Here is a 15,514-nt window from a genome sequence, read left to right as displayed (position 1 = left end):
TTAAGCACTTATTTGATGCCTAGACTTTTGCTAAGTGCGGGGATAATCAGATTGGACATAGTCCCTGTTTCCCATGAGGCCCCAAATCTAAGAGCTAGGGAGGCTGGGTATCTTGTCCCCATTTTATAGGTAAGGGAACTGAGGCCCAGTGAGGTTAAACAACTTGCCCAAGTTCACGAAGCAGGGCAGAAGCCATGTCCCCTGTCAGTACTGTGACCTTTCCACTAGGCTAGGCTGACTCCCATATAACTGAGTAAGCAATCAATCAATCATGGCATTTATTCATTCATTGAATAGTATTTACTGAGCATTTACTGTGTGCAGAGCACTGTACTAAGTTCTTGGGAGAGTACAATACAACAGAGTCTGTGGACATGATTCTCTTCTTTCAAGGACCTTACAGTCTAGTGGGAGAGACACTAAAGTAAATTATAGATAGGGTAAGTAGAACAGTATAAGGACATGTGTATGGATGCAAGTGCCTAGGTGACCCAGAAAGGAGCATGAATAGGGTGGGGAAATGAGATTAAACAGAGACGGTTTCTTGGAGGACATACAATTTTGTTAAGGCTTTCAAGGTGGGAAGAGCAGTGGTATGTCAGATTAGAACAGGAAGAAAGGAGCAAGGGGTTGATGGTGAGAGAGACAAGACTGAGGAAGAGCGAGCAGATTGGTGATGGAGGAGAGAAGTGTGTGGACCTGGTTGAGGTGGGAGATAAAGAAGGTTAGGTGGGAATCACAGAAGCTCTGAAGGTTTTGGAGAGTGTCCGCAGATGGGCAGGTTGGAGTTGCCTTACAGAGAAGCATTTGGCCTCTAGCTAGTTGCTAAGTTTCTTGTGGGCAAGTTCCTGTTGCATTGTTCTCAACCGAGTGCATAGAACAGTGGTCTGTCCACAGTAAGTGCTCAATGAAAACCAATGATCGATCAATTGATTGAAAGTCCTAGGTCTTCATCACTCACCCTCCCACCTTGCTGTTGTATCTCTCTTTGTCTAAACACACCTGCCTGTGTCCAACCAAATTCTCACTTACTGCCATCAAAGCCTGTTTCTTTCTGCTTAGCTCTCTATCTGCTCATCTATGGAACAGCTGGATGGCTTCCTCCTCCAAATATAAGCTTACTTTGCCTTGATTTTGTGGATTTAGGGTAGGCAGCTGTCCTGCTGTGTGACGCTGGGGAGCCACTTAACTATTGTAGACCTCAGTTTCCTCATCTGTAAGATGGGGATGAACTATCTACTCTCCTTACTTCTTAGTCTGTGAACCATGGGTAGGAAGGGGTCTGTGGCTGAGCTGATTATCTTGTATCTGCTCCAGAGTCTGGCACATAGTAAACACTTAATAAATACCATCACTGTTGAAGATGGCTATTAATCTAGCCTTCAGTCTTCTCTTCTCCAGACTAACCAACCTAAGTTCCTCACACCTTTATTAGTACAATCTATTTTCCAGCCTGTAATCCTCTGATCCCTCTTCCATTGCTTGCTGGACATCGAAGGGTCTTAGGGTCTAGCCAAGGCAAAAATAGCCAAAGGATTATATTATATTCCTAATGAAACTAGACAACCAGCCATCGGTGTGTGTCTTCAGATCTGGCTTAAACCAAAAATCCTTCTGCAGATTGCTCAGAAGCGTTCCAAAGCTACTGGTCCAGGTGGCAACTCTTTATCTTCTATGCAGTGCATTGCTGAAAATGGAGAAGCTGGAATTCAAATTTTGCACTTTCAGTTACTCCAGTGTCTCGTTAACTGTGGATAGGAGATCCTCCGCCGCTCCCCCTTCCCTCCCCACTTCCCTTCATCACTACATCCTTCCCTCCCTGGATTACTCCAGTGAAAAGATTCTTGAGCCATCACCTGTTTTTTTCATCAGTTCATGTGGGTTTCCAAAGCCACGGCATTGAGCCTGCTCACATCCCATCGCACATATGTGAACACTTAAACATCACGCTAAATCTCCTGCTTGCTGTCCAAGTTAGAGAGGTTTGCAATTCAAAAACTTCAACAGGAAATTCAGCAAATTCCCTACCATAATTTCCACCCTCCAAAGACCCCAACCTCTCCTGCATCCATGCCTGACCCCACTATGTCTTTTTTTCTTGGGAGATCACATTTCACCCAATCTTTGGCTACCGTCCCGAGCCTCTAGACACAGATTATGGGGAGTGGGAGCTATTGCAGCTCAACTTTCATGGTTCAGGACCATCTGGGAGGGATCTGTCTTCACAGGGGTTGTTGGATTGACAGCTCAGTCCTCAGAGGGTCTAAAACATCAGCAAAACCGCAGGGGGAATAGAGGCGGCCAACATTCTCTCAAAGGAGCCAGAAATTCACCCAGCTATGACTAAATCAGAGAGCTGGAAGGGGTAGATGCTTAGTTTGAAAGGACAGAATTCAGAGGACTCCTCCAGAAAGACAAAGTTAATTTATAGACAGCACTTTTCCAGGAAAACTAGAGGCAAGAGGGAAAAGGTCCAAAACTATGACCTTTCTTCCCTCAACTCAGCATCGATTTTCCTATGGGCTTTCCATGAAGAAGACACAAATGTAATTTTGTTATTAATTGAGTGATCTTTGCCATAAATGCATGAATCAAGACTCCAGGCTATATGTCGGGGGCGGTTCCAAGCTGGCCTTAGAAGCCTTCCTTGATCACTATCTCCCCTTTGGATTTCATCTCCTTTGCAAGCACTGGCTCTTTGGATGTGGGCTACCTACTCTATCGAGTAGTAGTTTTTATTGAGTGCTTATTTTGTGCTGCCAAGCAGTGCATTAAATGTTTGGGGGAGTACAATAGAATTAATGACACTATCTCTACTTTCAAAGAGTTTCCAATCTAGTGGGGGAAACAGACATAAAAATAAATTACAATAGGAGAAAGCAACAGAGTTTAAGATGGGAAAGATGCAGTCAAGTGCTTGGGTGATATGGAAGTGCTGAAGGGAGACTTGGGGGTGGAAAATAATGTGGAGATGAGAGATTAATCATGAGAGATCTCCTGGGGTAGATGTGAATTCAGAAGAAATTTGAACACACAGAGAGAGAACAAGGGTTTGCTAGATGAGAAAGGGAAGGGTATTCCAGGCAGATAGGAGGATGTGAGTGAGGGGTGCGTGATGGGAGAGATGAAAGTGAGGCAGAGAAAGAACCAAGAGCCCTACTGCCCCAAAGTGTGCCAGGCACAGGGACAGAGCTCAGGACCCTGGGCCCGGGGCCAGGGGTCAGGGGTCAGGGAGCAGGGGGGCAGTGAATCCACCCTCTCCCCTGGGTGAAGGAGCTGTCTCTCCCAGGGAGAAGAGAGCTTGCTCCTGCTGTGCCTTATTTCACTCAATATCCAATCAATCAATAAACGAATGGCATCTATGGAGTGCTCACTGTGTGCAGAATACTGTACTGAACTCTTGGGAAAGTACAATATAGTAGAGTTGAGAGAGTCCCTGCCCACAGGGAGCTTACAGTCTACAGGGGGAAACAGACATTAAAAGAAATTACAGATAAGGGGAATAGCAGAGTATAACAGTGCGTACACAGTGCTATGAGGATCTCCAGGGGGGAACTGTGGGAAACTTCCTTCCATGCATTGGTACTTATGGTCAAGTAGATACCCTGGGGCAGAGGGGTTGGGTGGCTGGGTGGGGTGCCATGCAAAACAGTTGTCCTACGGGTAAGAAGAGCAATGGTGACATCGGTATTTTCTAAGAGCTTCGAGTTAAGCCTGCGGAGTTAATCTTGCCATGCCTTTCCCCTCAGGCCCGATGCTAATTTCAGATTTCATAAACTTGAATCTACTCACCTTCTAAAACACTAAAATTCCTAGAATTCTAGAGCTGGAAGCCAGGGGAGGGATGGCCTTCTGAAGGTCATATAGTCTGTCCCCCCCCCCTCCTCTGGGTAGCCCTGCAGCTAAACCATACAGGACTGGCTAGTCTCTGGTTTTTCCAAGGAGGATTTCACATCTTCCTGCATAGGCATGATAGCCCAGTGTAAAAAGCATGGGCCTGGGAGTCAGAGGACCTGGGTTTTAATCTCGGCTTCACTACTTACCTGCTGTGTGGCCTTAGCAAGTCACTTAGCTTCTCTGTGCCTCAAATGCCTCATCTGTAAAATGGGGATTAAATACCTGTTTTCCTTCCCTCCTTGACTGTGAGCCCTCTTTTGGAGAGGGATTGTGACCCATGTGACATTCTTATATTTACTCCAGTGCTGAATAAAGTGTTTGGCATATGGTGAGAACTTAGTAAATGCCACAGTTATTTTATTGCTTCAGCACTGGTCTACCCTGCCATTTGGGAAAACCTTCCTAATACTTATCTTAATTTAACCTGCTGTAGTTTGACTCCATTCCTCGGAGGACTATTTTAACACAAGATGTTGCTTTCATTTTACAAAGAGCTTCGGGGATCCAAAAGCAAACGGCTTAATCAATTAATTAATCAACGAGGCAGTCCTTCCTGACTGCTGCTAAGCCGAAAGGCAGGACATTAGGAAGAAATGTTATTTTTCAAGAGACTTTCCGTCTCCTTAGCATATTTCTGGGTCAAAGTCTACCCCCTCCCATCTGAATTGCGATCCTTTCAAATTCCAAACTTAGGGAGAGATTCTACCTTTTGTGTAATGCATGAGATAATCCACACCATTTATACCTGCCATGGTTCTAACCAGAACCCAGTTGGGAGGGGAGGGGAGGGGAAGGAAGTGGGATGGACCTCAATTCTTCTGATGATTCACAGCCACAGCCCAAGGAGATGTAGGTAAGGAAACAGCAATGGGCCCAGCTGAAGCTCAAGGAGGCCAGGTTGGGACAGAAGGCAGCTTGTGGCATTAACTAGTTTATTGCCATTGTTCTTGTCTGCCTGTCTCCCCCGATTAGATTGTAAGCCTGTCTCTGTCTGTTGCCGACTTGTACATTCCAAGCGCTTAGTACAGTGCTCTGCACATAGTAAGCGCTCAATAAATACTATTGAATGAATGAACTAGTTCTCTAGTCTCCAGGACAGTGGCCGCTGCCTGAACACGCAGAGAGAGAAGCTCCAAAGTGATTTTCTTAGTATGGATGGAAAAACGAGGCCGATTCCAAATCCTGGCTTGAGCATAAATCCCCACATTAAAAATTCCTTTATCAAAGGCCCAAGCTGAGGCAGCCTCGGACACCGGCTTCCTGCCCCTTTGCCAGGGTCAGCTGAGTGACCAAATAGAATTTTGTCATGGAGTTGGGGTATCTTGTCCTGGGGGACAAGAATAATAATAATAATAATAATGTTGGTATTTGTTAAGCGCTTACTATGTGCCGAGCACTGTTCTAAGCGCTGGGGTAGACATAGGGGAATCAGGTTGTCCCACGTGGGGCTCACAGTCTTCATCCCCATTTTACAGATGAGGGAACTGAGGCACAGATAAGTTAAGTGACTTGCCCACAGTCACACAACCGACAAGTGGCAGAGCTGGGATTCGAACTCATGAGCCCTGACTCCAAAGCCCGTGCTCTTTCCACTGCGCCACGCTGCTTATCAGCTGTCTGATGCATTCCGTCCATTAGAAGAGCAAGCAGCTAGTGGAAAGAGTGCAGATCTGAGAGTTAGAAGATGTGAGTTCTAATCCTGACTCTGACACTGGTACAGTATGTGACCTTGGGCAAGTCACTTAACTTTCCAGTGACCTCATATGTAGACTGGAGGTAAAGATTGTGAGCTCCATGTGGGACATGTACAGTGTCCAACCTTATTTTACTGTATCTACCCCAGCACTTAATAGAGTGCCTGGCACACAGTAAGCACAAGTTGGGGATGTAGCTCAATGGTAGAGCGCATGCTTTCCATGTATAAGGTTTCGGGTTCAATCCCCAGCATCTCCACCTCTGATTCTTTTATGGGAAGCAGCATTGCCTAGTGGCAAAATCAGGGGCTTGGGAGTCAGAGGTCATGAGTTCTATTCCCGGAACTGCCGCTTGTCTGCTGTATGACCTTGGGCAAGTCACCTCACTAGTCTGTGCCTCAGTTCCCTCATCCGTGAAATAAGGATTGAGACTCTGAGTCCCACATGAGACAGGGACTGTGTCCAACCTGATTACCTTGTATCTCCTCAGCACTTAGAACAGTGTCTGGCACATAGTAAGCGCTTAACAAATACCATCATCATTATTATTATTGTTATTATAAAAAAGAGCAAGGCTTATCAATCCGAGGTCCCTCTTTGTGGACTGGTAAACATTTTCAAATCACCTCAGGATGCCCGATGCAGAGAGATAGTCCTGACACAGGTGGCTTGGTGAGATTTCCCTGGCATCTAAGCCTTCCCTCTTTGCAAGTTTTTTTCTCTTTTTTTTCCTCACATCAGAATCAGTATTTATTGAGGATCTAACCGTGTGTGGAGTACTATACTGAATGCCTTCTGTAAGCAAAGGATAAATTGAACACCTACTGTGTGTAGAGCACTTTACAAGGTGTTTGACAGAATATAATAAAAGTCAGAGATATGACCACTACCCTCAAGGAGCTTACAATCATTACTACAAATCAATTAATGAAATTGATTGTTTATTCTAGGCAGCATTACCCATGTTGAGCCATGCTGAGAAACAACGTGGCTTAGTGGAAAGAGCCCGGGCTTGGGAGTCGGATGTCATGGGTTCTAATCCCGGCTCTGCCACTTGTCCCCTGTGTGACTTTGGGCAAGTCACTTAACTTCTCTGTGCCTCAGTTACCTCATCTGGAAAATGGGGATTAAGACTGTGAGCTCCCTGTGGGACAACCTGATTACCTTGCATCCACCCTGGCACTTAGAACAGTGCTTGTCACATAGTAAGCACATAACAAATACCATCGCCATCATCATCATCCTCGATTCATATCTCTCATTCAACTTGCATGTTCAATCTGTCACTAAATCCTGTTAGTTTTACTTTCACAACATCGCTAAAATCTGCCCTTCCCTCTACATCCAAACCATTACTGTGTTAATCCAAGCACTTACCATACTCTTCCTTGACTACTGCATCAGCCTTTCTGACCTCCCTACCTCCTGTCTCTCCCCACTCCAGTCCATACTTCAGTCAGCTGCCTGGATCAATTTTCTGAAAAAGCACTCAGTTCATGTTTTTCCAGTGGTTCCCATCCACCTCTGCATCACACTGAAACTCCTTATTGTCGACTTTAAGTCACTCCATCAACTCTCTCTCCTTCCTATCTAACCTCATTGATCTACTTCTACAACTCCACATGCTCCATGCCTCTAATGCCAACCTACTCTCTGCTCGTCCACTGACCCCTTGCATGCACCCCCCCTCACTTGCCCAAGATCATACAACAGACAAGTGGCAGAGCCGCGATTAGAAACCAGAGCTTCTGAGTACTTGTGTAAATATTCTTATACTCTACTATTTCCCCTATCCTTAATCTATTTCATTGTCTGTCTTCTCCTGTAGACTGTAAGTTCAGTGTGGATAGGGATCGTGCTTACCAACTCGGTTACATTGTACTTTCCCAAGTGCTTAGAACAGTGTCCTGCACACAATAAGTGCTAATAAATGCCACTGATTCATTAAAGAGAGAAATAGGGTAGAGAAATAATAACAATTATGCCATTGATTAAGCTCTTACTGTGTGTTAAGCACTGAGGTAGATATGTTTATCAGATAGGACCTATGGGGCGTACAATCTATCTTATCCCCATTTTACAAAGAGGAAACTGAGGTCCAGAGAGATGAAATGACTTGCTCAAAGTCTCAGAGCAATGCCTCAATCCCATGTCTCCTGACTCATCCTGCACTCGCTTCCCTAGGCCAACTTGGCTCAGGGCCGACCTCCAGGAGAATCTCTGGGGACATTTAGTTCACTGCAGCAGTGCATGAGCACTGTAAAAGTTCACATCCAGATCAGTACATATCAACCATAATTCCCCCCAACCAAGCTACAGAAGCGTCAGTGCTTGCTCCACCCTTCTCCGCTGAAGCCGCCTGCTCTGGCCAGCCAGCTGCCTTCTGCCGGGCTTTTTCCCAATGGAGATGGTGCTGGACACACCAGGGAAACCTGCCTAGGGTAACAGCATGGCCTAGTGGACAGAGCTCGAGACTGTGAATCCTGTTTTCTAGCCCCTGTTCTGTCTGTGGCCAGCTATGAGACTTGGGGCAAGGCACTTCATCTTTCTGGGCCTCAGTTTCCTCTCTGTAAAATGTGGATGATATCCACTCACCTTCCCTCCCTCTTAGACTGTAAGCTCCTTTTGGGTAGGGATTGCATCTACCAGCTCAGTTGTATGGTACTTTCCCAGGTACTTTGCGCACAGTAAGTGCTTAATAAATACCAACCAATCAATCAATCATTGTTATTTCTTGACTACTTACTATATGCAGACAATGCACTAAGCCCCTGGGAGAATATTTTACCACAGAGTTGGTAGACATGTTCCCTGCCCACCAATACCATTGACTGACTGATTGATTGACTGGGACTCTATCCAATCTGATGGTCCTGTCCCGACTCCAAGGATTACCACTGTGGCTGTCCCACAGTCAGCACTTAAGAAACACTAGTATCGTTGTTACCTCCTAAGGGAGCACCTAGTCCTCTGCAAGCCCACAGCCAGCTTCCGGGACCAGGTCAGACCAGCGGCATAGCCATCAGCTCTGAGGAAGGCAGCTGAGGCAGCCTGTGGAATGCGCATCCCATCCTAATAATTGTGCTATTTGTTAAGCATTTAATATGTGCCAAACACTGTGGGGAGAGACAACATTACCTAGTCAAATAGAGTCCCTCTGTCTCAGCTTAAAGGGGAGGGAGAGCAGGTAATGAACCCTCAGTTTACAGATGAGAAAATTGAGGCACAGAAAAATTACATGACTTGCCTAGGGTCACACAGCAGGCAAGCAGGATCTGGGCTTAGAACCCAGATCCCTTGACTCCCAGGCCTTTTCAGCATCGGCCACACCATTTTTCACCTTGAGCTAGCACAGCCTCAGCAGGGCGACCTGCAGGATATGAGTTGGGGCTATAGCTGCCCGTTGAGCCAGACGATCCCTTATGGATCAAGCTCAGCCGTCAGCTCTTTCCACAGAAATCTGCTGTCCTGGTTGAGGATGAGGGTTGTGCTAACATGCTACACCCACCTAGGGTTCCGGGGGTGGTTGAGAGGAAGGGTTTGGAATGGATCAAGCATATCTTCTCTAGGGGATTTTAACTTGTGCTTCCTGCGGGAGGGAGAGGAGGGGGACGAGGAGGCTGGGGGATCTTGCATAGTTCAACAGTTTCATCCTTTCCTCCTCCAGCGACTCCAAGAGGACCGTCGAAGCCAGCTTAGCTGGCTGCTTTAGAGCCAGGAGGACAAAGGGCAAAGATTGTTCTGGGATCATTCGTATAACGTATTTTAAAACTTCCATTCATTTTTAAACTGTATCTGTCTTCCCTGCTAGACTATAAACTCCTTGAAGGAAGGGATTTTTTTTAATGGTATTAGTTAAGTGCTTATTATGTGCCAGGCACCGTACTAAGCATTGGGGTAGATAAAAGCTAATCAGGGCATACACAGTCCATTTCCCACATGAAGCTCACAGTCTTAATCCCCATTTTACAGATGAGGTAACTGAGGCACAGAGAAGTTAGGGGACTTGCCCAAGTATTACTTCTTCTGCCTCTTGTGTACTCTCAAAGTGCTCAGTATGGTGCTCGACACAGTAGGGGTACAATAGATGATATTAATTGGTTGATTGAGTTCTGAATATAAGATTAGTTTCGCAGAGGAAGGGTAGTGCAGCATGGCGTAAGGGATAGAGCATGGGCCTGAGAGTCAGAAGGTCACGGGTTCTAATCGAAGTTCTACCACTTGTCTGCTGTGTGACCTTGGGCAAGTCAGTTCATTTCTCTGTTCCTCAGTTATCTTATCTGTAAAATGGGGATTGAGACTGTGAGTCCCATGTGGGACAGGTACTGTGTCCAACATGATTTGCCTGTATCCACCCCAGCACTTAGTAGATGCCTGGCATGTAGTAAGCACTTAATGAATACCACTATTATTATTAAGAGTGGGTTTTGAGCACGTCTCCACACTCCCCCAAAACCTCCAGTGGTGCCCATCCCTCTCTGCATCAAACACTGACTTTGAGGCACTTGATCAACTCTCTCTCCATTACTTATCCTCAGTCCTCTCCCACTACAGCTAGCTTGCATACTTTACTCTTCTGAAACCAATCTTCCCACTGTGCTTCATTCTCCTCTCTCTCACTGCTCGCCTCTTGCTCATGTCCTCTCTTCTAGAAGCAGTGTGGCTTAGTGGATAGAGCACAGGCCTGGAAGTCAGAAGGACCTGGGTTCTAATCCTGGTTCTGCCACCTGTCTGCTGTGTGACCTTGGGCAAGTCACTTTGCTTCTCTGGGTCTCCATTACCTCCTCTGTAAAATGGGGATTAAGAGTGTGAGCCGTGTGTGGCACAGAGACTGTTCCCAACCTGCTTGACTTGTACTTATCCCAGTGCTTAGAATAGTGCTTGGCACATAGTAAGCACTTAACAAGTACCGTTATTATCATTATTATTGTTACCTGGAACTCCTTCACCTGATCACTGCTCTCCCCATCTTCGAGGTGCTTCTAAAATCACATCTCCTCCAGGAGGCCTTCCCTGATCAATATCTCATCTCCCCACCCTATTTCCCCCCCTCCTTCCTCCACTTCAGCATGCAGATAATCAATCAGTGGTATTTATTAAGTGCTTACTAAGTGCTGTACTGCACTGTACTAAGCGCTTGGGACAGTACAATGCAAGAGAAGTAGCAGACACATTCCCTGCCCATAATGAGTTTATAATCTAGAGGGGGAGATAGGATTAATATGAATAAATAAATAATTTATAATTTAAAGATATGTACACAAGTGCTGTGGGGCTGGGGGTGCGGTGATTATCAAATATTCAAAGGTCACAGATCCAAGTGCATAGATGATGCAGACGGGAGAGCAAGCCGGGGAAAAGATAACTTAATTGGGGAAGGCCTCTTGGAGAAGATGTGACTTTAATAATGCTTTGAAGGTAGAGAGAGGGGTGGTTTGGTGTATATAGAGGGGGAGGGAGTTCCAGGCTAGGTGGATGATGTGGCAAAGGGGTCACTAGAGAGATAGATGAGATCAGGGCACAGTGAGTAAACTGGCACTAGAGCAGAGTGTGCGGTCTGGACTATAATAATAATGTTGGTATTTGTTAAGTGCTTACTATGTGCAGAGCACTGTTCTAAACACTGGGGTATATACAGGATAATCAGGTTGTCCCATGAGAGGCTCACAGTTAATCCCCATTTTACAGATGAGGTAACTGAGGCACAGAGAAGTTAAGTGACTTGCCCACAGTCACACAGCTGGCAAGTGGCAGAGCCGGGATTCGAACCCATGACCTCTGACTCCTAAGCCCGTGCTCATTCCACTGAGCCACACTGCTTCTCTAGTAGATTAATGAAGTGAGGTAGGATGGAGCAAGCTGACTGAGTGCTTTAAAGCGAATGGTAAGGAGTTTCAGTTTGATTCTGTTTCACCCTCACCACTCTAGCATTTATGTACATAGGGAAGCTGCATGGCCAAATGGATAGAGCATGGGCCTAGGAGTCAGAAGGACCTGGATTATAATCCCAGCTCTGCTGCTTGTCTGCTGTGTGACTTTGGGCAAGTCATTAATTTCTCTGTGGCTCAATTAGCTCATCTGTAAAATGGGGATTGAGACTGTGAGCCCCATGTGGGATAGGGACTGTTCAACACGATTTGCTTAATATTCATCTCAGCGTTTAGTACAATGCCTGGCACATAATAAGCACTTAACAAATACCATCATCTTATCTTTAAACTCTGCTTTTCCTCTAGACTGTAAGCTCATTATGGGCAGGGAATGTGTCCACTGTTGTATAGTACTCTCTCAAGTCCTTCATACAGTGCTCTGCACATAGTAAGTGCTCAATAAATATGATTGATTGATTGATTGATTGTTACTTTGCCTACCTGTGTTATTTCAGTGTCTGTCTCCTCGAGGGCGGGGATCATATCTTTCAACTCTATTGTACTCTCCTAAATGCCTAGGGTTCCACGTTGGGTTGGTGCATTTTTCACTGTGAATAGCTAATGAGGTGATGATATGACCAACTGACAAATGAGAGGCTTATAATGGCTACTGATGGATTGTCTCACAGTATAAAACACTACATCTCCGGTCTCCCCAGGAGTGGGCAGTGCCAGGGAGGAGCCAGGCAAGACTTTCCTTGAAACTTAGCAGGAAGAAGGGAAGACACCTGTGGGGAGTGGACTGTCCACTGGGGCCACGTGCATGCAGTTTCCTCTGAAACTGAAGCCTGTGTAGGTGAAGAGAGAGGTGGGTGTACATCATTTCCTCTCTAGTGGTGGCTGGAGGGAAGGAGGTGAATTTTCCTCCACTCTCCTGGCTCATTAGCCCAGGGTCCAGAGTGGAGACCAGAACAGGGAAAGCAGGAAAGCACCTGGAGCTCCTTGCCAGACTGACTTCAGCCCCTGAGGGTTTGTGCCACCCAAGGCCCCTCTCCCCACTAGTCGTGCCAGGCTCTGGAGCAACATCCAGAGTGGGGTGAGCAAGAAAGGCGGGTCCTCCCGTCCCCTTGTGTTTATTTTCTTTCTATTGAAAAAATACTTATTTTTTCCCCTTTCCCAAATGGGCCCCCAACTCACCCCCGCTCCCCCACCCCCAGATGTCCACACTGGGCCCACATAGTGGCGGGTACCAGGCTGGTCTCAGCTCTCAGGCAGATGCAGTGCCATGTTGGACTGTAGTTCAATCCCTTCTCCTCAAGATTGATAAAACTGATAGGACACCCAAACAAATCTTTAAGCCAACCAAGTGCCTCTTATGCAAATTGCACTCTCTTCATGGCCCCAGGGAAAGGACAGCAAGATGGTATTGTAATTGGCACCAAGTGGGCAAGGTGAGGATTGTAGTTTTCTGAGTCAAGGTCTCTAATCCCTAGTGAGTGGGAATCCCACATTCAGCTCCACTGGAAAATTTGTTTTTCAGAAACCTGCCCTGCCTCTCTCTCCCTGAAGCTGTCCAGCACTGGGGCACAGATAAATCCCATCTACTCTGGGACCAATTTAGACCAATGCAAGCCCATTGTTTCTGCAGACCACAAGAATGGGGACCTGTGGAGAGAAGGCATGTTACCAATATGTATTAGAGATCAGGATTCACGTTTCGTTGCAGAGGGAGAGGGGTACAACATATCCCATCTCCAGCCACCGGGGCCACTAGGTTGATCACAGGTGGTTGGCATCGAGGGTCTCCAACTGGAAAGGAGAGGCCTCGCTCAGAGAGACTGTCTCTAGAGGAGATGGGTGTGGGGTGTTTAGGATGCCATGGGTTCCCCTTATCCTCAGGGGGCTCTGGGGTACCCCAAGCCCAACCTAGGTGCAGGAGTTGAGAGAATGTCCCTTTTAGCCAGGGATCAGATTTCGGCTGCGGCCGATCTGCCAGCCCCTGACCACCAGTGTAGCGCCACGAGAAGACGCGGCAGTGGGGGTGGAGGTCAGCACCGTCCACATCCTCAATTCCCGCTTTTCCAAACGAGTGCCAATTTTCTGGTATTTTCCATTCTGGGTGTCTCTTTGAGACTGCTTCTCTTCAGTCGATAAATCAGTTGAAGGTACTGACTGAGCACCTACTAAGTGCAAAGCACCGTACAAGCCTTTGGGGAAGAAACAGAAGCAGAGTCATCCTTCAGTTCAAAGAGGGCGCTTTGAGCGTGAGCATCTTTGAAAGAGTATCTCTTGCACATGCACGCTGGGTCCACGAAAATGCAGAAGTGCACCTTTTATGGTCTTTTGCCATTTGAGTGAGCAAGCATCAGACTAATAGTTAAGAGGGGAAAGGTCTGTCCAGCCGCCAGCAGGTCATGTGCTTGAATTATTTTTGCAGCCATGAAGATGGTTCGCACTGAGCCATTCACACTCCCTTGCCTGTTCTCCCTGTGTCAAGCAAGACATGAAAGAGGCTGGTTTGGGGGAAGTGGACCATATGCTCCCTCTCCACAAAGAGCTTCTAATCAAATGGGGGAGAGAAGTAGATGTTACCTTTGCCTTCCTTGGACTGAGGCTCCACGACAGAAGGGAGTCCCGGGCTGCTTCCACTAAAGAGTCGACACACCAGTCCCTGCCCCCAACCTTCATTCATTCATTCATTCATTCATTCATTAGCATTTATTGAGCGCTTACTATGTGCAGAGCACTGTACTAAGCGCTTGGAATGAACAAGTCGGCAACAGATAGAGACAGTCCCTGCCGTTTGACGGGCTTACAGTCTAATCGGGGGAGACGGACAGACAAGAACAATGGCAATAAATAGAGTCAAGGGGAAGAACATCTCGTAAAAACAATGGCAACTAAATAGAATCAAGGCGATGTACAATTCATTAACAAAATAAATAGGGTAATGAAAATATATACAGTTGAGCGGACGAGTACAGTGCTGTGGGGATGGGAAGGGAGAGGTGGAGGAGCAGAGGGAAAAGGGGAAAAAGAGGGTTAAGCTGCGGAGAGGTAAAGGGGGGATGGCAGAGGGAGTAGAGGGAGAAGAGGAGCTCAGTGTGGGAAGGCCTCTTGGAGGAGGTGAGTTTTAAGTAGGGTTTTGAAGAGGGGAAGAGAATCAGTTTGGCGGAGGTGAGGAGGGAGGGCGTTCCAGGACCGCGGGAGGAAACAGGGGTCGACGGCGGGATAGGCGAGATCGAGGGACGGTGAGGAGGTGGGCGGCAGAGGAGCGGAGCGTGCGGGGTGGGTGGTAGAAAGAGAGAAGGGAGGAGAGGTAGGAAGGGGCAAGGTGATGGAGAGTCTTGAAGCCTAGAGTGAGGAGTTTTTGTTTGGAGCGGAGGTTGATAGGCAACCACTAGAGTTGTTTAAGAAGGGGAGTGACATGCCCAGATCGTTTCTGCAGGAAGATGAGCCGGGCAGCGGAGTGAAGAATAGACTGGAGCGGGGCGAGAGAGGAGGAAGGGAGGTCAGAGAGAAGGCTGACACAGTAGTCTAGCCGGGATATAACGAGAGCTCGTAACAGTAAGGTAGCCGTTTGGGTGGAGAGGAAAGGGCGGATCTTGGCCACATTGTAGAGGTGAAACCGGCAGGTCTTGGTAACGGATAGGATGTGTGGGGTGAACGAGAGAGATGAGTCAAGGATGACACCGAGATTGCGGGCCTGAGAGACGAGAAGGATGGTCGTGCCATCCACGGTGATAGAGAAATCTGGGAGAGGACCGGGTTTGGGAGGGAAGATGAGGAGCTCAGTCTTGCTCATGTTGAGTTTTAGGTGGCGGGCCGACATCCAGGTGGAGACATCCCGGAGGCAGGAGGAGATGCGAGCCTGAAGGGAGGGGGAGAGGACGGGGCGGAGATGTAGATCTGCGTGTCATCTGCGTAGAGATGGTAGTCAAAGCCGTGAGAGCGAATAAGTTCACCAAGGGAGTGAGTGTAAATGGAGAACAGAAGAGGGCCAAGAACTGACCCTTGAGGAACTCCAACAGTTAAAGGATGGGAGGGGAAGGA

The sequence above is a fragment of the Ornithorhynchus anatinus genome, chromosome X1, assembly GCF_004115215.2.
Source record: "Ornithorhynchus anatinus isolate Pmale09 chromosome X1, mOrnAna1.pri.v4, whole genome shotgun sequence".
Lineage (NCBI taxonomy): Eukaryota > Metazoa > Chordata > Mammalia > Monotremata > Ornithorhynchidae > Ornithorhynchus > Ornithorhynchus anatinus.
Note: the sequence above shows the minus strand (reverse complement) of the source record.